The following is a 27917-nucleotide window of genomic DNA, read 5'->3' as shown; positions in this document are numbered from 1 at the left end:
TTTTCAATCCTTTTAAAAAAAGCCTTCGTGATCACCACCGGGAGGCACTGAAACACAAAGAGGAATCTCGGGAGGACCACCATCTTAACCGCCTGCACCCTCCCTGCCATTGACAGGGATACCATATCCCATCTCTTGAAATCCTCCTCCATCTGTTCCACCAACCGCGTTAAATTTAACCTATGCAATGTGCCCCAATTCTTAGCTATCTGGATCCCCAGGTAACGAAAGTCCCTTGTTACCTTCCTCAACGGTAGGTCCTCTATTTCTCTACTCTGCTCCCCTGGATGCACCACAAACAACTCACTTTTCCCCATGTTCAATTTATACCCTGAAAAATCCCCAAACTCCCCAAGTATCCGCATTATTTCTGGCATCCCCTCCGCCGGGTCCGCCACGTATAGTAGCAAATCGTCCGCATACAAAGATACCCGGTGCTCTTCCCCTCCCCTAAGTACTCCCCTCCACTTCTTGGAAACCCTCAACGCTATCGCCAGGGGCTCAATCGCCAGTGCAAACAATAATGGGGACAGAGGGCATCCCTGCCTTGTCCCTCTATGGAGCCGAAAATATGCAGATCCCCGTCCATTCGTGACCACGCTCGCCACTGGGGCCCTATACAACAGCTGCACCCATCTAACATACCCCTCACCAAAACCAAATCTCCTCAACACCTCCCACAAATAATCCCACTCCACTCTATCAAATGCTTTCTCGGCATCCATCGCCACTACTATCTCCGTTTCTCCCTCTGGTGGGGCCATCATCATTACCCCTAACAACCTCCGTATATTCGTGTTCAGCTGTCTCCCCTTCACAAACCCAGTTTGGTCCTCGTGGACCACCCCCGGGACACATTCCTCTATTCTCATTGGCATTACCTTGGCCAGGACCTTGGCATCTACATTTAGGAGGGAAATAGGTCTATATGACCCGCATTGTAGCGGGTCCTTTTCCTTCTTTAAGAGAAGCGATATCGTTGCTTCAGACATAGTCGGGGGCAGTTGTCCCCTTTCCTTTGCCTCATTAAAGGTCCTCGTCAGTACCGGGGCGAGCAAGTCCACATATTTTCTATAGAATTCGACTGGGAATCCATCCGGTCCCGGGGCCTTTCCCGCCTGCATGCTCCTAATTCCTTTCACCACTTCTTCTACCTCGATCTGTGCTCCCAGTCCCACCCTTTCCTGCTCTTCCACCTTGGGAAATTCCAGCCGATCCAAGAAGCCCATCATTCTCTCCCTCCCATCCGGGGGTTGAGCTTCATATAATTTTTTATAAAATGTCTTGAACACTCCATTCACTCTCTCCGCTCCCGCTCCATCTCTCCTTCCTCATCCCTCACTCCCCCTATTTCCCTCGCTGCTCCCCTTTTCCTCAATTGGTGTGCCAGCAACCTGCTCGCCTTCTCCCCATATTCGTACTGTACACCCTGTGCCTTCCTCCATTGTGCCTCTGCAGTGCCTGTAGTCAGCAAGTCAAATTCTACATGTAGCCTTTGCCTTTCCCTGTACAGTCCCTCCTCCGGTGCTTCCGCATATTGTCTGTCCACCCTCAAAAGTTCTTGCAGCAACCGCTCCCGTTCCTTACTCTCCTGCTTCCCTTTATGTGCCCTTATTGATATCAGCTCCCCTCTAACCACCGCCTTCAACGCCTCCCAGACCACTCCCACCTGGACCTCCCCATTATCATTGAGTTCCAAGTACTTTTCAATGCACCCCCTCACCCTTAGACACACCCCCTCATCTGCCATTAGTCCCATGTCCATTCTCCAGGGTGGGCGCCCTCCTGTTTCCTCCCCTATCTCCAAGTCCACCCAGTGTGGAGCGTGATCCGAAATGGCTATAGCCGTATACTCCGTTCCCCTCACCTTCGGGATCAATGCCCTACCCAGCACAAAAAAGTCTATTCGCGAGTAGACTTTATGGACATAGGAGAAAAACGAGAACTCCTTACTCCTAGGTCTGCTAAATCTCCACGGGTCTACACCTCCCATCTGCTCCATAAAATCTTTAAGTACCTTGGCTGCTGCCGGCCTCCTTCCAGTCCTGGACTTCGACCGATCCAGCCCTGGTTCCAACACCGTATTAAAATCTCCCCCCATTATCAGCTTTCCCATCTCTAGGTCCGGAATGCGTCCTAGCATCCGCCTCATAAAATTGGCATCATCCCAGTTCGGGGCATATACGTTTACCAAAACCACCGTCTCCCCCTGTAGTTTGCCACTCACCATCACGTATCTGCCCCCGTTATCCGCCACTATAGTCTTTGCCTCGAACATTACCCGCTTCCCCACTAATATAGCCACCCCCCTGTTTTTCGCATCTTGCCCCGAATGGAACACCTGCCCCACCCATCCTTTGCGTAGCCTAACCTGGTCTATCAGTTTCAGGTGCGTTTCCTGTAACATAACCACATCTGCCTTAAGTTTCTTAAGGTGTGCGAGTACCCGTGCCCTCTTTATCGGCCCGTTCAGCCCTCTCACGTTCCACGTGATCAGCCGAGTTGGGGGGCTTCCTACCCCCCCCCCCCCCTTGTCGATTAGCCATCACCTTTTTCCAGCTCCTCACCCGGTTCCCACGCAGCTGTATCTCCCCCAGGCGGTGCCCCCCCGCCCATCCTCTCCCATACCAGCTCCCCCCTCTCCCCAGCAGCAGCAACCCAGTAATTCCCCCCTCCCACCCCCCCGCTAGATCCCCCGCTAGCGTAATTACTCCCCCCATGTTGCTCCCAGAAGTCAGCAAACTCTGGCTGACCTCGGCTTCCCCCCGTGACCTCGGCTCGCACCGTGCGACGCCCCCTCCTTCCTGCTTCTCTATTCCCGCCATGATTATCATAGCGCGGGAACCAAGCCCGTGCTTCTCCCTTGGCCCCGCCCCCAATGGCCAACGCCCCATCTTCTCCACCTCCCCTCCTCCCCCCATCACCACTTGTGGGAGAGAAAAAAGTTACCGCATCGCAGGATTAGTACATAAAACCCCTCTTTGCCCCCCACATTCGCCCCACCACTTTGTTCGAACGTTCTTTTTAATAACCCGCTCATTCCAGTTTTTCTTCCACAATAAAAGTCCACGCTTCATCCGCCGTCTCAAAGTAGTGGTGCCTCTCTCGATATGTGACCCACAGTCTTGCCGGTTGCAGCATTCCAAATTTTATCTTCTTTTTATGAAGCACCGCCTTGGCCCGATTAAAGCTCGCCCTCCTTCTCGCCACCTCCGCACTCCAGTCTTGATAAACGCGGATCACCGCGTTCTCCCATTTACTACTCCGAGTTTTCTTCGCCCATCTAAGGACCATTTCTCTATCCTTAAAACGGAGGAATCTCACCACTATGGCTCTGGGAATTTCTCCTGCTCTCGGTCCTCGCGCCATCACTCGGTATGCTCCCTCCACCTCCAACGGACCTGCCGGGGCCTCCGCTCCCATTAACGAGTGCAGCATCGTGCTCACATATGCCCCAACATCCGCTCCCTCCACACCTTCAGGAAGACCAAGAATCCTCAGGTTGTTCCTCCTTGCGTTGTTTTCCAGTGCCTCCAACCTTTCCACACATCGTTTCTGATGTGCCTCCTGCGTCTCCGTCTTCACCACCAGGCCCTGTATATCGTCCTCATTCTCGGCTGCCTTTGCCTTCACGACCCGAAGCTCCCGCTCCTGGGTCTTTTGTTCCTCCTTTAGCCCTTCGATCGCCTGTAGTATCGGGGCCAACAGCTCTTTCTTCATTTCCTTTTTGATCTCTTCCACACAGCATTTCAAGAACTCTTGTTGTTCAGGGCCCCATGTTAAACTGCCACCTTCCGACGCCATCTTGGTTTTTGCTTGCCTTCCTTGCCGCTGTTCTAAAGGATCCACTGCAATCTGGCCACTTCCCTCTCCTTTTTCCATCCGTATCCAGGGGGGATTCCCTTCTGGTTTACCGCACAGTGTTTTTAGCCGTCAAAATTGCCGTTGGGGCTCCTATCAAGAGCCCAAAAGTCCGTTTCACAGGGAGCTGCCGAAATGTGCGACTCAGCTGGTCATCGCCGCACCCGGAAGTTTCATATATCCTTCTCTTTAATTGTTCCCATTCCTTTAACCTTCACACACAGTTAGGTGCTCCGAGCACTAGTCTGCTTTTTATTTTACAATCTAGCTAAATTTATACCCACGGCTTTAACCATATTGTGCTTAATTTTAAAAAGACCAGCAATGTGAGGCTGCCCACTGCGCCCTCCAACGCAACTCTAAGGGCACGATTCAACAATAAACTTTTGAAACCCGGTTTTGGGCGTGTTTCATAGAATTTACAGTGCAGAAGGAGGCCATTCGGCCCATCGAGTCTGCACCGGCTCTTAAAAAGAGCACCCTACCCAAGGTATCCACCCTATCCCCATAACCCAGTAACCCCACCCAACACTAAGGGCAATTTTGGACACTAAGGGCAATTTATCATGGCCAATCCACCTAACCTGCACATCTTTGGACTGTGGGAGGAAACCGGAGCACCCGGAGGAAACCCACGCACACACGGGGAGGGTGTGCAGACTCCGCACAGACAGTGACCCAAGCCGGAATCGAACCTGGGACCCTGGAGCTGTGAAGCAATTGTGCTATCCACAATGCTACCGTGCTGCCCTAGGCAGGGTGTTTCACGACGGCCGTGAGCTCGTGGCTCATATTCAACGCTCCTTAGTGCCAAAAATAAGCCCCCACGAGATTCTCGACATTACTGGCACCCTCGCCGTCTGATTCACCCAACTCGCACCTCAGCAGCTCGCTGCTAACAGAAGGGAACTTCTTTTAAATGCTCCCTCACCAATCACTCCCAGTCAACACACAAGTATGGCAGGGCGAAGACCGGCTCCTCGACTGGCACCAGGGTCAGCAGTGCCACCTGGGAGGCGGTGGCTGTCACTGTGGGCAGCATGACAAGGAGGACTGCTGTCCAATGTAGGAAAAAGACAAACCATCTCCAAAGAGCTACAAGGGTAAGTTACCACCTCTCTCCTGGCATCAGTTCCACCTGCCAACCTTCAAATTCCCAAACCTCCCCTCCCCCAAATCACTGGCTGACATCTCGCACACGCCTCACATCCGAACTTTGTGCTTGATTGTCAGAACACCCGGCACCCACCAGATCAGCCCTCCATGTCCAGGTGTGGTTCCCGCACATGTCACCTTCTATACACCCCCATAGCCCACCAGGCTTACGGCTCATAATGCCCTTGCTTTGACTTGCAGAAGAAGATAGCCCATAATAAACAGGAAAGGGCCAAGAATCCCAGAGATTTGAGTCCTCACCCCCTATGAGGAATGGGTCCTTGAAATTGCAGGGTTGCCCAAGGCGAGTGGCATGGTAGCACAGTGGTTAGCACTGTTGCTTCACAGACACAGGACCATCCATCGGAGTCGTTCCCCCTCCATGGTACTCAAGAGACCACCTTGGAGGCGAGCTCTCTGGAGACCACTGATGAGGTGTCACATTTATCATCCCCTAATGCAGAGACACACACCTCAGGGGGCGACATTATTGGACAGGCTCCTCGGGCACAATCCGGTGAGCACCACACAGTTGCTGATGCACATTACATGGCGGCTGGAACATCCAAGGGAAACAGCAGTCATTGGTCTGCTGAATCCCAGAATTCAGCTGGGCCCAGTTAGATGCCCAGCCTCTGGACAAGGTTCTCCTTGAGCTGATGCAGATGATAGGACACCGTTGTGACATTCAGGAGGGGGTGCCAGTGACATTGCAGGATCTGAAAGGCCGATTTGAGGAGTCCCAAAGGCTGCAGGCACAGGACATGGTGCCAACAATGTGTGGCACCCAGGCCAACACTGCTAGGATGGCAACCGCAGTGTAAAACCTGGAGCACGACATCCGCATCTTGAATGGTGGTTCTCAAGGCGTGGCTTAGTCTTTGATGATCATGGCTGACGGCCTCAACTCCATGTCCCAGTCACTGAGGGACGTGTTCCAGAAGCAGGTGGTCATTGCAGAGGCACTGCAGAGCATGACCCAATCACTGAGGAGCATCGCTCAGGCCGTCAATAACATGGTGCAGCCAATGGGGAGACTCCAGGACTGGCAGCGCCAGATGACCCAGATGACCAGCTGCCCCTCCATCCCATAGCGAACCCCAGGGACCTACGGACACTGCCAGGGAAGAGGAAGTGCTGGAGGCCAACCAGGGGCCTGCCATCAAGGTGGCAACAGTGGTCTCCAGTCCTTCCACATCTCCACTCCTGACACTGGCGCATCTCAAGGGCAGCGGGCAGAACAGGGTGGCACGGTGACACCAGTGACACCGGTAAGTCGGCCAGGGCCGCCCGGCTCCAGGCCTTCCAGAGGACATCTGCCAAGAGCCTCAAAGGCCACAGGGCACGGAAAGCAGCAGGCTGACTCCACATCTGATGGACATCCTGTGGGCACACCTAGACAGTAGACCACGGAAGATCAAGAAGAGTGAGGAGCACTGAGTGGGCACTGCTGAGCTCACTAACTGTAGCAGGGGGGGGGGGGGGAATAGAAATCTGTCACAGTGAAATGTTCACTATTAAAAGGTGTCACACCTGATACATGTGAAGCCTCTGTCACGTTAATCTTCACAGCAGGCCTGCCTGCGCTGCCGCTGCACCCGGTCACAGACACAAGATCCAAGATCTAAAGCCTCTGATGCAGACTCTGAGGAACGCCAGAGCTTTCCTCATAGTGAGGTACCATCACTCTCCTGCCTTGTATAGTGACGGGGCTGATAGTGCTGACGCAGGCCCACCACCTTGGAGTGATGTCACACAGATCCTTGGAGGGGGAATAGGGTAGTCGGGAGGGCGCGGTATGATGGATGGGGCGGGGAATGGGGGGCCGAGGGGGAAATGGGCGGGAAGGGAATGTGGGAAGGGAGGGGAATGGCGGGGGAGGTGGGAATTGGGGGGAGGGAGGGAAATGAGGGGGGATTGTGCAAGGGAAGGAAATTGGGAGGGAGAATTGTGGGTGAGAGAGGGAAACTGGCGGGGGGGGGGGGGGGGGGCGCGTTGTTGAACTGATGGACACAGCCTCATCCTCGGAGAATCTGGAGACGATAAGGGCCGACCAGAATTGAGCACTACACTCCAAGTGTGGTCTAACTAAGGTTCTATGCAGCCGCAACATGACTTGCCAATTTTTATACTCAATGCCCCGGCCAATGAAGGCAAGCATGCCGTATGCCTTCTTGACTACCTTCTCCACCTGTGTTGCCCCTTTCAGTGACCTGTGGACCTGTACAACGAGAGCTCTCTGACTGTCAATACTCTTGAGGGTTCTACCATTCACTGTATATTCCCTACCTGCATTAGACCTTCCAAAATGCATTACCTCACCGGATTAAACTCCATCTGCCATCTCTCCGCCCAAGTCTCCAAGTGATCTAAATCCTGCTGTATCCTCTGACAATCCTTATCACTATCCGCAATTCCACCAACCTTTGTGTCATCTGCAAACTTACTAATCAGACCAGTTACATTTTCCTCCAAATCATTTATATTTACTACGAACAGCAAAGGTCCCAGCATTGATCCCTGCGGAACATCACTAGTAACAGCCCTCCAATCAGAAAAGCACCCTTCCATTGCTACTCTCTGCCTTCTATTACCTAGCCAGTTCTGTATTCATCTTGCCAGCTCACCCCTGATCCCGTGTGATTTCACCTTTTGTACTACCCTGCCATGAGGGACCTTGTCAAAGGCCTTACTGAAGTCCATATAGACAATATCCACTGCCCTACCTGCATCAATCATCTTTGTCACCTCCTCAAAAAACTCTATCAAGTTAGTGAGACACAACCTCCCCTTCACAAAACCATGCTGCCTCTCGCTAATACACAAGGGCAACCTCTGAGGGATCTACTTCAGCAAACATCTTTACAACTGGAAAGAAATGGAGAAGGAGGAAAGTCAACAGTCAGTTAGGGCTTCCACTCCGGGATGTTCAAAACCTCCAATTCACCCCCATCCTGTCCTACCATGACTGTCCTGCCTTCTCTCAGAGTGCCATCCAGTGAGCCAGTTGTGCAGGCAAACCTTGCTATGCACACTCATCCCTTCCAGCCACACCAGGAGCCCCTAGACCCCAGACCTCTGCAGGGAACATTAGGGAGACCGTGATCAGCTGCCCTCCGCTCATCCACACACAGATGATCCACAGTGGTGAAGCTGTGCTCTTCATTGTTTGATTGTTGGGCACCTGCCTCTATGGCGCTGACACTCCTAGAATTCAGGCATAGTGTTCAGGCACCAATGTTTGCTGGACATGCAATGCACTAATCATCTTCTAAGGCATGGCACATGTGCCCTCGAGGAGACATTTGAGAGTTGAGGAGTGAGAAGTGCTATCACAACTAATAAGGCTAATTCCTCCTTTGAAATAGCCCTCAGCTGTGAAGCTAGAGGTTGCTCACAGTCAAAGGGAGTGAAATTGAATTTCAAGATAGAAGCTGCAGCAGGGGCTCTGTCCTGGAAAAGTTTGATAGAACAGACAGGCTGCAGCTGTGGTTCCTCCTGCTATGGGTCTCCACAATATTTAAAGATGGTTTGAAGTCCTCACAGTCGCACAGCCCCTCAAGCCCACCCCTCTGGCCCAGGGGCAACCCCAGACCTGGAACACTTCAGCCCCCTGAACAAGCTCAACCTCTGTGAGGTGTCCCAACCCTCCTGAGGTGTGCCCTGCGAGCACTGGGGCAGCAGCTCCGGTGCCCTTGAGCTGCATGCTGGAAAATGGAAATGGCTACTCATCCCCTCAGTAGCCATTGTGCCAGCTTCCCGTCTTTGAATAGAAGCACTAAACGATGCCCACGTGACTTCTCGCTGGGGAGTTGGGTAATTCCTGGAAGGCTGCTGAATTCAACTGCAGTCTCGTTAATGAGATTGAAATTTATGCAAATGAGGGTTAATGATATTCTCAACACTTTTGGGGGTGATCCGGGACTTGCCATTGGGAGTGGCCCAAGTGAATCTCAAAATAATTTGTGCCCGCCGCAGATCTCGAATTTGCCCTCTCCTAATATTTACCCGGCGCGCCTGGATCCGCGCCAGATACAACGCGGTTGCCGAATTGCGTCCATAGAAATGAACATTAAGGTCAGAATTCTCTGTCTGTTTTCTGCTATTGGGATTCTCTGGCCCCACTGGCAGCGTACCCCCGCCTGTGGGTTTCCCAGCGGCATGGGGTGGATTCAATAGGAATTCCCATTGAAAGCTGCGGAAGCAGAGAATCCCGCTGCCAGCCAACGGCGCGCCACCTCCTGCCACCGTGGAACACATGGCTGGAAAACCGGAGAATCCCATCCTAAATCATACTTTAAATTTTACTTTAATTTAAAAAAAATCACATTAATAGTTAAAGTGTTCCTTTCAGAATGGAAAATCACAAATTTTTGATGAAGAGTCAGGAATAATATAACATTTATATTGCTGTCAAGTTATCATTATTTATGGTAATTAGTAGCATTTTACATTAAGGTAATAGAAAGCAATGCTGTTTAAGTATATATTGCCTTCAATGCTTAAAAATAATCTGTTGAATGCACATTAGCCTTATTAACTCCATATATTTATGAGTTAATTGCTTTCACAATTGCCTGTACATGATGGTAACTGTGAATCAATCCCCTTTACATCCTTGTCATATGAACTGGATCTCTGAATTCTGCTGAATATAGTTCCGTACTTCAGCTTATCTTTACTGACAGTCATGCACAAGTGAATCAACTTTCAATCAAAATGACCCGAATCAAAAGCAATGTCTCAGAATTTGCACCGAGAGCTGTCCCCACGTCAGTTTCCCTCCTGACAGGTATTAAATAAATTGCATGCTCAACTCATGCCCTGACAGTTTTGCTTTGTTCAACATTGTCGGAGGTTCACATTTAGGTGCACAGTCCAGATGCACATTATAAAGACCGCATGGAAGTTTGTGCTCTAACTGGCAGCCAGTTACTCTCCCTCTCTCAGTGCTAATGCATCGACTACAGGCTTGTAATTTAATAAAGCCATGTATAGGTGTAGGCGCAGCAAATTCACATTTACCGTTTATAGCAGAGAAAGTTCATTCAGGACATGCTTCTGCTCACACAGCACAAAACATTCTCCCAACTGACCCACTGTACTTTAATGTAATTCGCTCGCACTGGGATGTTTACAGAATTACAACACTCTGTGATGAGGAACAGAATTTGTTCCGCACCCGAATGTGGTCTAAAGGCAAATCAGCCAGAGCTGCACCGATGTGTGTGAGTCTGTGTGTATTGGCATGCATGTATATGTGTGTCTGTACATCTGTGTGTGTGTGTGTATGTCGATGTGGGTATGTGTTGGGGGAAAAGTATCTTAACTTCTTGTGTTTCTGGATTCTAAATTCCCAGCGCCAGTGCTAAACACTGCAAAGATTCCAATCTGTCCTCTTCAAATGATATTCAGGCTGCAAAAACTTCAGACTGCTAAATTAAAACATGAGCACACCACACTGGACATTCCCCTGATAAGTGCTGCCTGCAAAACCCTGACCATTGGAATGTGTGTGATAAGAGCTGCTTGACACCCAGAGAAGCTCAAATATTTAAATGTTAATTAGTAGCCCAGCTATTATCAAACTAATTGGGTCCAAATAATAAAAGGCTAAGGAATTAAAGGAAAATATTAACTACATAATAGGATTACGCTTAATTGCACACAGTGCCAGCATGATGCACTTTAAAAGGCTTACGGTGATTTATCCTTAGGGTTTTCCAACCCAGATTAAAGCATATCTCTTTTGTCATTTTATCAATAAATTGTACTTGTAAATAAAAATCTCCAAACTGAAAATATCAGATTAATCAAGGATTCATTTTGAATTATCCCCCAAATTTCGCCATCTCCTCTCCTGAGGCTCTGACTCGCATCCAGGTTGAGTTGTTCAGGCACTGGGAGCATCTTATCTAAATGGCCATGAGTCTAAATAGCAAAAGAACACCATTAGAGCATGAATGGCATCAGTGCTGAACTTGCTTTGGTACACTTTGAAACAGGGGTCACCTTAGCTGTTTTTATTTCTCTCTTCCCTCTCCTTTCAGCATCAACGGAGCTGAAGTGGAGATGGTTAGCAGTTTCAAATTCCTAGGGGTACACATCTCCAAACATCTGTCCTGGTGCACCCATGTCGACGCTGCCACCAAGAAAGCACAACAGCGCCTATACTTCCTCAGGAAACTAAGGAAATTCGGCATGTCCACATTAACTCTTACCAACTTTTACAGATGCACCATAGAAAGCATCCTATTTGGCTGCATCACAGCCTGGTATGGCAACTGCTCGGCCCAAGACCGCAAGAAACTTCAGAGTAGTGAACACCGCCCAGTCCATCACATGAACCTGCCTCCCATCCATTGACTCCATCTACACCTCCCGCTGCCTGGGGAAAGCGGGCAGTATAATCAAAGACCCCTCCCACTCGGCTTACTCACTCTTCCAACTTCTTCCATCGGGCAGGAGATACAAAAGTCTGAAAACACGCATGAACAGACTCAAAAACAGCTTCTTTCCCGCTGTTACCAGTCTCCTAAATGACCCTCTTATGGACTGACCTCATTAACACGACACCCCTGTTTGCTTCACCCGATGTCGGTGTTATGTACATTGTGTACGCTGTATTGCCCTATTATGTATTTTCTTTTATTTCCTTCTCTTTTCATGCACTTAATGATCTGTTTGAGCTGCTCGCAAAAAAATACTTTTCACTGTACCTTGGTACATGTGACAATAAACAAAATCCAAATCCAATTCAATCCCTTGATGGTTGAAGTCCATCAAACGCCCTGTTGCCATCCCTACCAAGAGGTCTCCACTTTTTTTACTGAATAGATCCTGCCTTTTATTTTTGATACAGTGGGGGTGCTGAATAGCTGTATTGTTTCTCTGTGTAACAGCCCTCACTGCCTTCCAAAAGTGTATTATGTAAAGTGGGTTGAAATGTTGTGTCAATGTGACGAGGTATTGGGGCATTACTTCTAACCAGCTGGAATCCCATAGAATTCCAGCCTCACTATATAAACGCATATCTTTCAATTAACAAAGATTCCTCCCTCATACTATAAAATAAACTGCATTGACCAGTTGATTGATGACATGGCAATTATGCAGAAAAGCAAAATGATGACCTGCAATTTATCCTTCTTACATTACTAAAGCAGTCATTCTGAGAATAATTTGAGTGCTACTCACGCAATATTCATTGATGATTGCAATTCAATTATCAGCCTTTCCAGTATGTGCAGGGGAAATGGACAATGATTTGCAAATATAGCAGATTTATTCAGATTAGGGTGCATTGCACTGCTAAAAAATAAAACATAAACCAAGTTATTTTTTGCTTTATACATAAATGATTTGGATATAGAAATAAAGAGTAAAGTTTTAATATTTGCTGATTCTATCGAACTTGGAGGTATGATTAATAGTGAGGATAATGAAAATCAATTGCAATCGGACATTGCTAGGCCAGCAGAACGGGCAGACCAAGCGGCAGATGGAATTTAATACAGAAAAGTGTGAGGTAATGCATTTTGGTAGAAGGGATGGGAAGAGGGAATATTGACCAAATGATACCGTTCTAAAGAGTGTACTGAGACAGTGGGAGATGGAGTTCCTGTGGATAAATCTTTGAAGGTGACAGGGCATATTGAGAGAGCAGTTAAGAAAGCATATAGAATCTAGTGATTCATAAATTAAGTGAATATTAAGTACAAAAGCAGCAAAGTTATGCTGAACAAGAATGGTTTAGGGATGGCTTCTCTTCCTGTTCTTGTACCTTTCTCACTGGTAACCCCCAAGGCCTTAACCTCTGATGCACAATCAATTACTCGAGAGACAAGGAGAGTCATACTAATCGGCTTTAATCAGCTAGAACTGTACCCAGCAGCTTCGATACAGAAAGTGAAGGCTGCTGGGATGGCATTGGTTCTCATACCCCGCCTCTCAGGGTGGAGCTATGTACGTTGGCCAATGGTAGACTCCTAGGTCTAGCCAATGGGCATCCACCTCTCAGGTACTGCAATACCTGGTATTACCACAACCTCCTTCTTTTTCTCACCCACATGTTGCCTCTTGTTGACATCATCCAAAGGCCCAGTGTTGGTTTTCACATGGAGGCTGATGCCACCTAGCTCTACCTCACCCACCTCTCTTAACTCCTTCACTGTTGCTAAATTATTAGACTGCTTATCCAACATCCAGCAATGGGTGAGCAGAAATGTCCTCCAATTAAATATTAATAGAATCCCATTATCATAGAATCCCTACAGTGCACAAGGAGGCTAATCAACCCATTGAGTCTGCACTAACCCTCCAAAAGAGCACCCTACCTAGGCCTACTCCCCCCCCCTACCCCCGTAGCCCCACCTAACTTGCACACCTTTGGCCACTGAGGGGGAATTTAGACTAACCAACCTGCACACCTTTGGACTGTGGGAGGAAACTGGAGTACCTGGAGGAAACCCACGCAGACATAGGGAGAATGTGCAAACTCCACACCGAAAGTCACCCGGGAATCTAACCCAGGTTCCTGGCACTGTGAAGCAGCCGGGCTGAACACTTGCCACTGTGCCACCCAATATTGGAGGGACTAAAATTATCATTTTTGGTCCCTGCACCAAACTCCGTTGTCTAGCTACAGATTTTATCCCTCTCCTTGGCAACAGTCTGATACTAAACAAGTCTATTCACAACTTTGATCTGAAGATGATCTTCCAACAATATATTCATTTCATCACTAAGATTGCCTATTTCCACCTCGGTAATATCACCCAACTTCATCTCTTAGTTTATTTGATTTTGAAACCCTCAATCATACCTTTGTTACCTCCAGACCCGACCATTAAAAACATTCATTGACAGGATGTGGGTGTCAGAAAGTCACGGTGAGCTGCCTTCTTGAAGTGCTGCAGACCCTGAGGTGAAGGTACAGCCCCAGCGCTGTTAGGGCGAGAGGGAGAGAGATCCAGGATTTTGCCCCAGTGAAGGAATGGAAATACATTTCCTACTCAGGATGGTGAGTGACTTGGAGGTGAACCTCCAGGTGGTGGTGATCTGCTGCTCTTATCCTTTTAGATGTAGTTAGTCATGATTTAAAGCTCTCATCCTTGTTCTCAAACCCCTCCATGACCTTGCCCATCCCAACCTCTGTAATTTCCTCCAGCCTCACAACTCTGCAATATATATTTGCTCCTCTAATTTTGGCCTGTTCTTGCATTCCCAATTCCCCAATTCTGGTTGTTTCTTCAGTTACTTAGGCCCCAAGCCCTGGAATATCCTACAACTCACTGTCTCTCTACCTTACTCTCCTCCTACCTCTTTGATCAATGTTCTGGTCATCTAACCTAATATAGTTGGAACTATTTTTTTCGATAATGCTCTTGTGAAGTGTTTTGGAATGTTTCACTGTGTTAAATATGCTATCTAAATAAAAGTTATTGTTGCTGTTGATGAGGCATTTTAGCTTCAAGCTTACGTTGCAGAAGCTGAGGTTGTTCTCCGTGGAGCAAAGGAGGTTGATGGGAGATTTTACAGAGGTGTATAAGATTATGACAGGTTTAGATAAGGTAGACAAAGAAAAAATGTTCCCTTCAGCTGATGGAATAAGGACAAGGGGACACTGAGTTAAGGCTTTAGGCAAAAGATGTGAGGGCTAAGCAGGGAGGCTGTAGCGAGGTTAATGATCTGTAACTCACTGCCAATAAGGGAGGGGAAATAGGGATGAACAATGATTTCAATGAAAATGAAATGAAAAATGAAAATCGCTTATTGTCACAAGTAGGCTTCAAATGAAATGACTGTGAAAAGCCCCTAGTCGCCACATTCTGGTGCCTGTTCGGGGTGGCTGGTACGGGAATTGAACCGTGCTGCTGGCCTGCCTTGGTCTGCTTTAAAAAACAGCTATTTAGCCCTGTGCTAAACCAGCCCCAATAATCTTTATTGCCACAAGTAGGCTTACATTAACACTGCAATGAGGTTACTGTGAAAATCCCCTAGTCGCCACATTCCAGCGCCTGTTTGGGTACACGGAGTGAGAATTCAGAATTCTCAGCTGTTACGGGAATTGAACTCGCGCTGCTGGCCTTGTTCTGGATCACAAACCAGCTGTCTAGCCCACTGAGCTAAAGAGGAGAGGGCAGCACGGTGGCACAGTGGTTAGCATTGTTGCCTCACGGCGCCGAGGTCCCAGGTTCGATCCTGGCTCCGGGCCACTGTCCATGTGGAGTTTGCACATTCTCCCCGTGTTTGCGTGGGTTTTGCCCCCACATCCCAAAGATGTGCAGGGTAGGTGGGTTGGCCACGCTATATTGCCCCTTAATTGGAAGAAATGAATTGGGTACTCTAAATTTAAAAAAAAATGATTTCAAGGAGAAATTGGAGGCAAGTGCGGGAAATAAATTCAGATTCACGTCCGGCCAGCCCGTTTTCCGGCACGGCGCATCCCCTGGCAGCGGGAACCTCCATTCTGGCAGCCGCGGTTTGCCATTGTGGCCATCCCACGCTGTCGGGAAATCTGCGGGCTGCCGGCAAAGTGGAGGATCCCGCCGACGGAGAATCCCACAGGCAGGGCCACAGGGGTAGAATGGGGGATTGAAACTCACTGGACTGGTCAGTAGGGAGCTGGCATGGACTTGATGGGCTGAATGTCCTTCTATGCTGTAAGAAGTCTATGACTGTATGACCTCCACTCAGGAAAGAGGTTATGTATTTGTGATAAGCTGGTACAACCCTTTCACCTTGTGCTGCAAGGTCCCATTTTTTCTACCGCAAGCAGGTTGAATGCCTCGAGTTTTCTTTCCCACTGGTCTTCTTGAAAAATTGGTTAATTCTGTGACCAGAAATGTCGGCTGTTCTACAACAGATGCAAAAAAAATATTTATTTATTGCTTCCCAAACTGTCGAGTCTGCTCAGCAATGTAAATAGAACAGACCCCAAAGCGGCAGAAATATCCTCCAGGAGGGAGGACTGTTTATAAGTGATACTTATGGGGAAGAAACCCCATGCATGGGTTATCGAGAGTTTTAAAAATCCAAAAACAAATAGCTTGGCAAAATGCAACTCAATCAATTTTCCAACTCACTTGAACACCACCCTCCCCACATTCACAGAATAACACTTTGAAACTTTTAACAGGAGTGAGTATACAAACTATAAAAGAATTTAAAAGGGCAACTGTAGTCACATCAAGTCACATAGCAATACGAACAAGTAGGATAACATACAGCAGACATCTTTCAGAGATCACTGATATATTGTGACCTCTGACACAGAACCCGTTTTATTGCTGCCTCACTCAAAGAACCATTGCAAACTGTTCCCTTTATAACACAGGTTTATGAATGGTATTTGTAAGAGGGTCACATTGCCAGATAAAACACCAACCACTGAGACAAGTGTGGGATTAGCAGTGCCTCAGGGTAATGCACCACCGGTTTATAGAGTAGAAATATTCTGCCATATTTACTTTCTGATCATTGACTAGCCTGTGTAGGAATGGAGACAAACAGTGCCCCTTACTGGCAGATGCATCACCCTACTGTTCTTTTATTACTCTTCGTTTTATATGAACTCTTTGCTAACAGTGCCTTTTGAATGATGGAACAGTGTTTAATATTTATGCGACTTCTACAATTCAGGTACGTGGATAGAAACTGAACAATATATAGGTTGGGATTTTCTGATCCCACCAAAAGGCAATGGGCTTTTGGCTGGCCTGCCGAGGGATCCCGCCAGGGTGGGGCGGGAAAGTCCCGGCCATAGCTGGATGGACCATACGTTTGTATGATGTTAGATTGACCTTTTTGCGTAGGCTCATTGTGCTTAGAGCCTTCTATAAGAGCACGAAAGAAAAGAGCAGGGGTAGAAGTATTTAAATGGGAACTTGAAATGCCACAGCATACAAGACTATGGGCCAAGTGCTGGAAAATGGGATTAGAGTAGATCGATGCGAGATGGTTGGCCCGAACATGAGGGGCTGAAGAGCCTCTTTCCGTGCTGTAAAAACTCTATGGGAAAAAAAAACCAGAGTCCCATTTTGGGTGCCTTTAGTGGTTCTTTCCTGGTGCCTGCAGCCCCGAGAATGAGCCCGGTAGCAAACGGGACACTTTTTGGGGGGCCTTGGCGAGGAATGTCCCGGCGAGGAACTCCCTGTTAGGGGGTCCTTGTGCACCACCCCCACCCCACCTCATAAGGGCAAGGCATCCCTGGACCCGATCCCTGGCACGGCAACCTGGCACCTGTGCACCTAGGTACTGCCAGCTGGCACCCTGAGAGTGCCTCTGCCAGCCTGGAAGTGGCATGTGGGCACCCCGGCAGTGCCAGGGTGCCACTTCCATGGTACCCAGGTGCCAATGCCAAGGTGCCAGGCTGGTAGTGCCAAGTTGCCTGGTGGCAGTGGGAGCACAAGCGTACCACCCTGCCCAGGGCCCGACCACCCGGGGCCTCGGATGGCCTGGGAGACCCCCCCCCCCCCAGGTGCCGTTACTCCTGGTCCACGTTTGGGTGGACTAGTGCTAAACGGCGCCATGGCCAGGCCTCCCAGGCGCGGCTGGGGAGAATCTGACGCCGGTATATTTAAGTGAGCAGTTAAATATGTAAATCTGGATCTTGCCCAGTGAGGGAGCGATCCAGATCACGACGTCTCGAAAGATCTCGTTAGATCTTGTGTGGCATCGTGATCTGGGTCTCACCCTCATGATCTGGATCACGCCCTCGTGATCTGGATCTCGCCCTTGTGATCTGGATCTCCCCTTCGCAAATATCACGAGAGGCCTGTTCTAATTTGTTCAAAGATCTGTATTTATAATTGTTATATTCTATTTTTTCTAAATTTAGAGTACCCAATTAATATTTTTTTCTAATTAAGGGGCAATTTAGCGCGGTCAATTCACCTAACCTGCACATCTTTTGGGTTGTGGGTGTGAAACCCACGCAAACACAGGGAGAATGTGCAAACTCCACATGGACAGTGACCCAGAGCCGGGATCGAACCTGGGACCTCGGCGCCATGAGGCCGCAGTGCTAACCACTGCACCACCTTGCTGCCCTTAATTGTTATATTCTTGATGTGTGCCACAAAGAGAAAAGGTATGGAGGTGCCCACCCTCTGGATTTCTTACAAATACGATGAGAGGTTTATTGGGAAATGTTGTTCATACAGTCTAAGATGGCGAACTGATGCCCACGCAAACAACGCTCTGCTGACGTCCCTACAGATTACGTGACGTTTTGCCAGCAGGTATGTAATCTCTGATACATAACAATAATCTGTTATCCTACTGGCCCAATTTATCTCAAAGTTGCATTCTGAATTCACTTTATTTTTATCCCCATTTGACATTTTATATGCCTCTTTAATCTTTTTTCCAAGGCATGTCCAAATAAAGACAATGGATGGAGATTTCCATTTTTTTTCCAAGGTGCTGTCTCAGGCGAGAAAAGTGGTATGCAGACTGCCAGCTGGGCGGGCAGTGGTGCCTAATTTGTTTCTGTAAAATCTAGCCCTATTTAAAGTATTTCTGAATAACATGGAATGGAGTGTCAGTAGCTGTTGTTGTATTCAATTGTTGCTGATACAAAACTCGATGAGCTTGAAATAAATAGCAAGACAACCGTTTTCAAAAGGTCTCAGGTCATATTATGTAAATAAATGAGGACGATGGCATATAAATTTTAATGCGGTTGAATGTAAACTAATGCAATGAGGGTTGATACTCTGAAAATATTTGGTCAGTGAAAGACAGTTATCAATAAAGAAACTCAGGTATTGAGACATATTTGAATGACATGTGTCGGAAAAATCTATATCGTGGCATGATGTGACTGGTGTCAAAAGTTATAGCTGAGGCAGGCCATTGCTGGAGAATTACATAAAGATTTAGCATGGATACAGGTACATTAGAAAGGGTTCTAAGAACAGCAATTAAAATAATGCAAGTATTAGAGAAATAACATTTGAAGAAAACCTCTAGAAAGAGCATTTGTAATTGGAGAAAAAGGGGACGAGGGGGATACACGAGGTAGGTTTTCCAAGTAATAAAAGATACAGATAAGGTGGAAGAAAAAAGATATTGATCTTGGATTATGATCATTGCAGTAAAACGTGCAAACACAAGCCCGAAACATGGTTTGAGAAGCAGGGTTGAGGGCTGCAATGATATTCAGAAATGCTGCGTGATTGTTTCAGGAAATGCTGGGGAACAAAATTTGTGTTTCCTTAAAGTAGCAAACTATGGAGTTGTGGAAGGATGTCCATAATAGAATAATTCTACAGATAAATTATCCAGAAATATAGCCAATGCTTAGAGCTGCCAGACAACCTGATTAATCCTCAGACTTTGAACTGGTACTGGCTGGATCTGAATGGGGGTTTCACACACATAATTAAAGCTCTAACCTTTTTCAACCTTTTACAACATTATCATGGATTTGCTCAGCAAAAACAGTTTGCTTTAGCAATTACAAACATTTGGTGAAACCGATTTAATTGAAGTCTGCCTGCATGGCGCTACCAGTTACACAATCTGTTTGCCCACACCACCTACACCACAAGCTGAGTGCTACTCCTGCCACTTCTAGGGAGAACTGAGTCATTGAAAATATTCCACAAATTGCTATCTGATGTTGCAACGTGGCGATCCTCTTCCCTCATTCTCAGTCACGTTATGCTTTTGGGAAGTGGTGATTGATCAGGAGAAATCGGCGCAGAAGCAATGTTCAAATCCTTGGCGTTTTAACAAAACCATGAACACACAACTCTGAAGAGCACCACAGTTCAGTCAGATAGCTTGCTAGTTCTTCAATAGGGCAGTGGGAATCTGGTTTCAACAGCCTTGCCGCAGTTAATCGGTGAAATACAGTATTCTGGAACACAAAAGTAATGGCAAGTTGAGTGTTCAGATTTCAGTCACAACGTAAACCAACAGCGCTAATCACACAAGTGCAGAGGCTTACCATGTCTGATCTTGATATCAGTTTTATGAGGTGGGAGAAGGAGAGGGAAGGTTAGTTCCTAGGAGACATAAACTGTGGGATTCCAATTTAGCAGACATTTCATTTTGGTAAATATTTTACACATACCCACTGACAAAGTAGTACAACTGTGGAGGAAGAGAAACATTTTTATTTATAATCAAAGCCGATAAACTTGATGGACTAGGATTGGAAAGTCGAATTAAATAAATTACAAATTACCAAATTTTGGAACCAATTGATGACATCCCTTCCAACCACCACTCCCAGCACCACCTGAGAAAGCTATCAATAAACTCACCTTTAGTTCTTTAGGATGTTTTTGTTTAACTTATTGTTATTATTTATAATTCCCCATAAATACTGATGAGCATTATTTTATCCCTCTTCTCTATTGAACGTTGTCACTGAGCTAAGCTTACTGTCTGCTGATATGACACAGTTAATCACAGGACTTGTTCAAGTCTTGTCTTTGAAAGGGCACCTGTGTGAGTTTAAAAATACAGTGACAGCAGGCAGCCTTGCCAGCCCAGAGATTTTCCTGAAGAATACTGTTCCTCTCTCTGCGACACGACTGCCGTTTGTCGCTTCCCACTCATTTATCAAAACAGAGTTAGCTTGAGCTTTCTTGCATGTAGCAATTTAAGAGGCACTAAATGGACACCTTTGCTGGCTTGAACACTCCCACGGCCTATTATGTTCCTTTCGTATCTCTGCTTGGTTAGTTGCCATGTGTTTTTGCTACTTGCCAGTTTTATATTAACCAGTCAATGATTGTTACATCAGGGATCTGTATGCAATCGCTAACTTGTTGTGTTGAGCTACTGAAAATACTTTGATTGTCTATAGTGATAAAACCTTTGGGCATTTAAATGATGCCAGTTAACTCTGGAGTACAGACACTTAACACATCCCCACAGTTTTAAGAGAGGCATTAACCCATTAAAATAATGGGGTTAAAGCTTCCGTGAAAAGACAAAAAGCATTTCATACATACAGGAAATACATTGGTGTATCACAATGTAATTTCAAGGCCCAAGTATTTTAGAGCTGAACGTGCTATAAATACTTTCAACGGATGAGCACAGATACAGATCACAAATAAGACAATTCCATTTTTAGAACATTTTCAGAGTTATCTATCACAATATGTGGATATTGTAAAGGATATAAAGGGTTAATGTAATGTTACTACTCTAGTCACTAGATGGTGCTATAGAGCAACCATATAAATATCACATGCCTCCTTGACTTCTGGGAGATAGATGGAGAGAGAGTGGGAGAGAGCAAGACAGAGTAGTTGTGAGATAGTTGAACTAATATAGTTTTTTTTCAATAAATATTTTTATTCTCCTCCTTTTTCACATTTTCTCCCGTATTTACAACCATCAACAATAAACAATAATCAGCAAGATATGTCAATCCCCATAATAACAACAATCCCATCCGCCCACCAACCCCCAAACATCAGCCCGCATGTTTACATAAACAAATGACAAAAAGGAATCAGGGATTACCCGTAGTCACCCTTAATCTACACAGCCCCCCCCCCCCCACCGCCCCCCCCCCCCAACTAATGTTCGATGTTATCCAGTTCTTGAAAGTGCATAATAAATAGTGCCCATGACTTGTAGAACCCCTCCGAGCTTCCCCTCAGTTCGAACTTAACCTTCTCAAGGGTCAAGTATTCCAACAGGTCCCCCCGCCACGCCAGGGCACTGGGTGGAGAGGCTGCTCTCCATCCCAGCAGGATCCGCCTTCGGGCGATCAACGAGGTGAAGGCTATGATATCTGCCTCCGCTCCCGTTTCCAACCCTGGCTGGTCTGACACCCCGAATATGGCCTCCTGGGGACCCGGGTCCAGTTTCACACGCACCACCTTGGAAATTGCCCTAAACACCTCCTTCCAGTACTCCCCTAGCTTTGGACAGGACCAAAACATATGAACGTGATTCGCGGCCCCACCCCCGCAACGCTCACACACATCCTCTACTCCTTCAAAAAATCAGCTCATCCTCGCCCTCGTGAGGTGCGCTCCATATACCACCTTCAGCTGTATCAGCCCCAACCTCGCACATGAGGTGGAGGCATTCACTCTCCGGAGCACCTCATACCAGACCCCCTCCTCTATAACCTCTCCCAGCTCTTCCTCCCACTTTGCTTTGATCCCTTCCAGTGGTGCCTTATCCTCTTCCAGAATAGCTCCGTACACCGCTGACACTGTCCCCTTCTCCAGTCCCCTTGTCGTCAACACCTTCTCCAGCAATGTGGAGGCCGGTTCCTCTGGGAAGCTCTGTATCTCCTTCCTGGCAAAATCCCGAACCTGCATGTACCTAAACACTCCTTCCTGCTCTAGCCCATACTTCGCTTCCAGCTCCCTCAATCCTGCAAACCGACCCCGAAGAAACAAATCTTTTAGCGTCTTAATCCCCTTCTCTTCCCATTTCCGAAAACTTCCATCCCACCTCCCTGGCTCAACTCTGTGGTTCCCCCGAATCGGCATTTCCCTTGACCCTAAACCCAACCCAAAGTGTTGGCGAAACTGCCTCCAGATTTTCAATGAAGCTATTATTACCGGACTCCCTGAATATTTCCCCGGAGCTATCGGGAGCGGCGCTGTTGCAAGTGCCTTCAGCCCCGACCCCCTGCACAAACTCTCCTCCATTCTGACCCACTGAGAATCAACCCCTCTGACCCAGCTCCGCACTTTCTCCACGTTCGTCGCCCAGTAGTAGTGCAACAGGATCGGGAAACCCAAACCCCCTGCCTGCCTTCCCCTCTGTAGCAGCATTTTTCTCACTCTGGCCACCTTCCCTCCTCATATGAATGAGGTAATCCTTCCCTCAACATCCCTGAAAAAAGACTTTGGCAGGAAAATCGGTAGGCATTGAAAAATAAACAGGAATCGCGGCAATACATTCATTTTAACCGCCTGTAACCGACCTGCCAGTGACAGAGGAAGGCCGTCCCACCTTGCCAGATCGGCTTTCACTCTCCCCACCAAACTAGTGATGTTGTACCTGCGAAGCCTCCCCCACTCCCGGGCAATCTGCACCCCCAGATACCTAAAATGAGTCCCTGCTCTACGGAATGGCAGCCCCCCCACCCCTGCCCCCACCCCCGGCCGAGACACCACAAAGTACTCACTCTTGTCCCGGTTCAACTTGTACCCCGAGAAAGACCCAAATACCCGTAGTAGCTCCAATATTCCTCCTATCGACGCACTCGGTTCCGACACATTCAGCAGCAAGTCGTCGGCATATAAGGACACCCTATGCTCTGTCCCCCCCCGCACTATTCCTTTCCATGTTCCCGAATGTCTCAATGCGATGGCCAACGGCTCAATCGCAAGTGCAAACAGCAGGGGGGACATAGGACATCCCTGTCTCGTCCCACGGTGGAGAGAAAAGTATCTCGAACTGATATTATTTGTGCGGACACTCGCCTTCGGTTCCTTATATAATAGCTTTACCCAATTCACAAACCTTGGTCCAATCCCAAACCGCTCCAGCACTGCCATCAGGTATCCCCATTCTACCCGATCAAACGCCTTCTCGGCGTCCAATGCCACAACTACCTCTGTTTCCTTTCTTTCCGCCGGTGCCATAACAACGTTCAAAACCCTCCTAATGTTCGAAAACAGCTGCCTCCCTTTCATGAACCCCGTCTGATCCTCCCCTATCACCTTCGGAAGGCACTCCTCCAGCCTACCCGCCAGTACCTTCGCCAACACTTTTACGTCCACATTCAGAAGTGATATGGGCCGATACGAGCCACACTCCGTCGGATCCTTATCTTTTTTTAGTAACAGGGAAATCGATGCCTGCCCCAAGGTTTGCGGCAACACCCCCTTCCCTATCGCCTCCTCAAACATCCCCACCATCAGGGGTGCCAACCTATCCTTAAATTTTTTATAATATTCCACCGGAAACCCATCCGGCCCTGCGACCTTCCCCGACTGCATCCTCCCAAACGCATCCTTTATCTCCTGCTCCACTATTGCTCCTTCTAATGTAGCTCTGTCCCCCTCCCCTCGCCTCGGGTACTCCAACCCATCTAGAAATTCCTGCATCTCACAGTCTACCCCGAGTGGCTCTGACTTGTACAACCTCTCATAAAACTCCTCAAAAACCTTGTTAATCAGCACTGGAGCCACCATCAACTTCCCTGCCCTATCCTTCACCTGAAGAATTTCCCTTGCCGCTGCCTCCCTCCGGAGCTGACCTGCTAACATACCTCCATGTTCATAAACTGCGCCCCTTGTTCATCTCAGTTGGCGCACTGCCTTCCTGGTGGACAGTCGGTCGAAGCTCGCCTGTAGTTCCTTCCTCTTTTCCAGCTTCGCCGGGTCCCCATCCTCTGCATACCTCCTATCTACCTCCAACATCTCATCTATTACCCTCTGCCGCTCCAACCTCTCCTCTTTATCCACCCTGGCCTTAAAAGAAATTACCTCACCTCTCACCACCACCTTTAGAGCTTCCCAGATGACTGCCTTCGACACCTCACCTGTCCAATTGAAACCTACATATTCTTTAATTACCTTTTCAATTTTCTCACAGAACACTTGGTTCCCCAAAAGCCCCACATCCAGTTTCCACCCCGATCTCTGTGCTGCCCCCTTCTCCAGCACCATATCCACCCAATGTGGAGCGTGATCTGACACTGCAATTGCAGAGTATTCCAACCCCCTGACTCCAGCCAGGAAAGCCTTCCCCACCACAAAAAAGTCGATCCGCGAGTATACCTTATGGACCGCTGAGAAAAACAAGTACTCACCTTCCCTTGGGTGCAGGAACCTCCAAGGGTCCACCCCTCGCATTTCCACCATTAGCCCAGCCAGTGCCTTCGCCCCCCCTGATGGGACTAGCGAACGCAGCCGTGATCTGTCCAACCTTGGCTCCTGCACCAAGTTCCAGTCCCCCCCCACAATCAGCTCATGCCAAGTCGGGAATAGCCCCAAACACCTTTCTCGCGAATCCCACATCGTCCCAATTGGGACCGTATACACTTAACAGCGCCACTAATCTCCCCTCCAGTGCCCCTGTCAAAATCACATATCTACCCCCCTGATCTGCCACCACCTTCTCCATCTGGAAGTGTACCCTTTTGCTGACCAGCACCGCTACCCCTCGAGCCCTTCCAACAAATCTGGAGTGAAACACTTGGCTAACCCAACCCTTTTTAAGTCTCACCTGGTCCTTCACCCTCAAGTGAGTCTCCTGCAGCATTGCTACATCGGCTTTCAAACTTTTAAGATGTGCAAGGACCCTTGACCTCTTGACTGGACCTCCTAGCCTTCTCACGTTCCACGTGACTATCCTTACTGAGGGTCTCTCACCCCACCCCCCCACCTTTCTTATCCACCATCACCATACAACTGGGCCCAGCCCCATAAGCCTGACCCACCCCTGTCCATTGTTAACATCGAACCCCTTCTCCCCCTCCCAAGAACCACCCCTACAAAAACATCCCCCAACATCCATCCCTCCACCCCCTCTTGCTCGCCTCATAGGCCCATTGAAGCCTGCTATCCAGGCTCCACGTCCGAAGTTCTCCTCTCACTTCACCCCCGCCAAGCCCTCTCGCCCCCTTCCACCCAGTCCCAGAGAAAGAAACACCAAAACAAACCCAACAATCCAACCCCTACAATTCACTAACATAACATTTAACCGTCGCAACACAGAACGCCATTAACTTCAACTCTGTAACAATGCAAAGAGAAGTAAATTTCTATACAAATCAGTAAAAAGAAAGTTGTAACATTTGTACATTTTCCAGCTGCTCAAACACAGTCCACAGTCTCTCTTCCAGTTCTGCTCTTCACGTCTGTCCCAAGCCTTCTGCCCTCACGAACGCCTCAGCCGCCTCCGCTGTCTCAAAATAAAAGTCTTGGGCGTTATATGTTACTCTCAACTTCGCCGGGTACACCACACCAAATCGCACCCCCTTCATGTACAAAGCAACCTTCACTTGCCCAAACGCCGCTCGTCTTTTTGCCAACTCCACCGTCAAGTCCTGGTAGATCCGAACCGCAGTACCATCCCACAGCACCTCACGCTCCTGCTTCGCCCAGCTTAATACCTTCTCCTTCATGCAAAACTTATGGAAGCAGATAATTACTGCCCTTGGCGGCTCATTCACTTTGGGCTTCGGCCTTAATGACCGATGAGCTCGGTCTAGCTCATACAGGGTGGGGCTCTCCCCCTCCCCCATCAGCTCCGCCAACTTCTTAGCAAAGTATTGCGTTGGCCTTGGGCCCTCTGTCCCTTCGGGCAAGCCCACAATTCTCAAATTGTGCCGCCTTGAGCGGTTTTCCAAGTCTTCCAGCTTTGCTCGGAGTCCTCTGTTAACCTCCACCACCCTCCGCAGCTCGTCCCCCATCGAGGTGACCTGGTCACTGTGTCGTGTCACGGCCTCCTCCACCTCCTTCATCTTCTCGCCCTGCTCTCTCACCTCGGCCGATTTCTTTGCCACCTCCACCCTCATCGGGCCGATTGCCTCCTCCACCAATGACCTCAACACGACCGCCGTCTTTTTCCTCAAGGCCTCTATGTGCCTCACCAAACGTTGTTCCAGCTCCACCGCCATCACCTCGGTCAGCACGGTAGCCTTGTGGATAGCACAATTGCTTCACAGCTCCAGGGTCCCAGGTTCGATTCCAGCTTGGGTCACTGTCTGTGCAGAGTCTGCACATTCTCCGCGTGTCTGCGTGGGTTTCCTCCGGGTGCTCCGGTTTCCTCCCACAGTCCAAAGATGTGCAGGTTAGGTGGATTGGCCATGATAAATTGCCCTTAGTGTCCAAAATTGCCCTTAGTGTTGGTTGGGGTTACTGGGTTATGGGGATAGGGTGGCGGTGTTGGCCTTGGGTAGGGTGCTCTTTCCAAGAGCCGGTGCAGACTCGATGGGCCGAATAGCCTCCTTCTGCACTGTAAATTCTATGATTCTCCACCGTAAGTAGTGCGGCCCCGCCTTGCAGTTCGGCTTCCGCCATCCTGTCAACACTTTTGCTCGTCTTCTCCTTCGGCGGCGAACCCGCGTTTCCTCCTTTCTTCGACGCTGCTCTTTGCATCCTTTAGCGGCTTATTGTTTTTTATCTTCTTCCTTTTCTCCTCTCTTCCCCTTCACCCTCCTGCCCTTCATCCATCTGACATTCTTTTATTGAAAAAAAAAGGGGGGAAGAGAGAAACAAAAATCTTTCACCAAACTTCCTTAAATCTTCTTTCTTTCTCCTCTGCATTCACCTGGGACCAGGCTTCAACCTTCTTTCTTCTTCCTAGGTGGGAGCCATCCAGCGTGGAGCACCCTCCCTACATAGTGCCCTGGCCTCGGGCCTGCCGCCTCGGCCTCCTCGTAGCTCTGCCCCCGCTACCCTGACCTGCCGCGCCCGGCCCGTGCCTCAGCCCCCGCCGCCCGACACCCACGCAGGGTTGTTCACCGGTTTTTAAACCAGCCCCGCTGGCTGCTCGTGGCGGCCCCAAAGGCTGACGATAGTCGGGGGGTGCGTGAAGACTTGGGGAATTCCCCGAAATCGCCGAGAATCGCGGACACCGGCGGGAGTTCTTGTTGTTGCGGTCACCCTGCTACCGGAAGGACAACTAATAGTATAGTTAATAGTGTAGATGTGCAGTGTGATCTTTACTTAACTAATTCCTTAGTAATATGTTTGAATCTAATCCAGTGTAGTGTAATAAATTAGCTTTGTTTATTAAACACAGCTTGCTTTTCTTTGTTAGCACTACAACCTTCACCATCCTGAAAGATCTAAAACAAAGAACACAACATTATCCAGCATAGTTAGGATGCTCCACTCAGTACAATATTGCAGATCTGGATTCTCAAATTGAAGACCTGGGGTCACACACACTATTTGTTTCCCCTTGCATGATTAGCATGAAAGAAACATTTGAACTCATACCTTTTA

The sequence above is a fragment of the Scyliorhinus torazame genome, chromosome 8, assembly GCF_047496885.1.
Source record: "Scyliorhinus torazame isolate Kashiwa2021f chromosome 8, sScyTor2.1, whole genome shotgun sequence".
NCBI classification, from domain to species: Eukaryota; Metazoa; Chordata; class Chondrichthyes; order Carcharhiniformes; family Scyliorhinidae; genus Scyliorhinus; species Scyliorhinus torazame.
The sequence above is the reverse complement of the archived record's forward strand: the minus strand, read 5'-3'. Positions refer to the sequence as shown.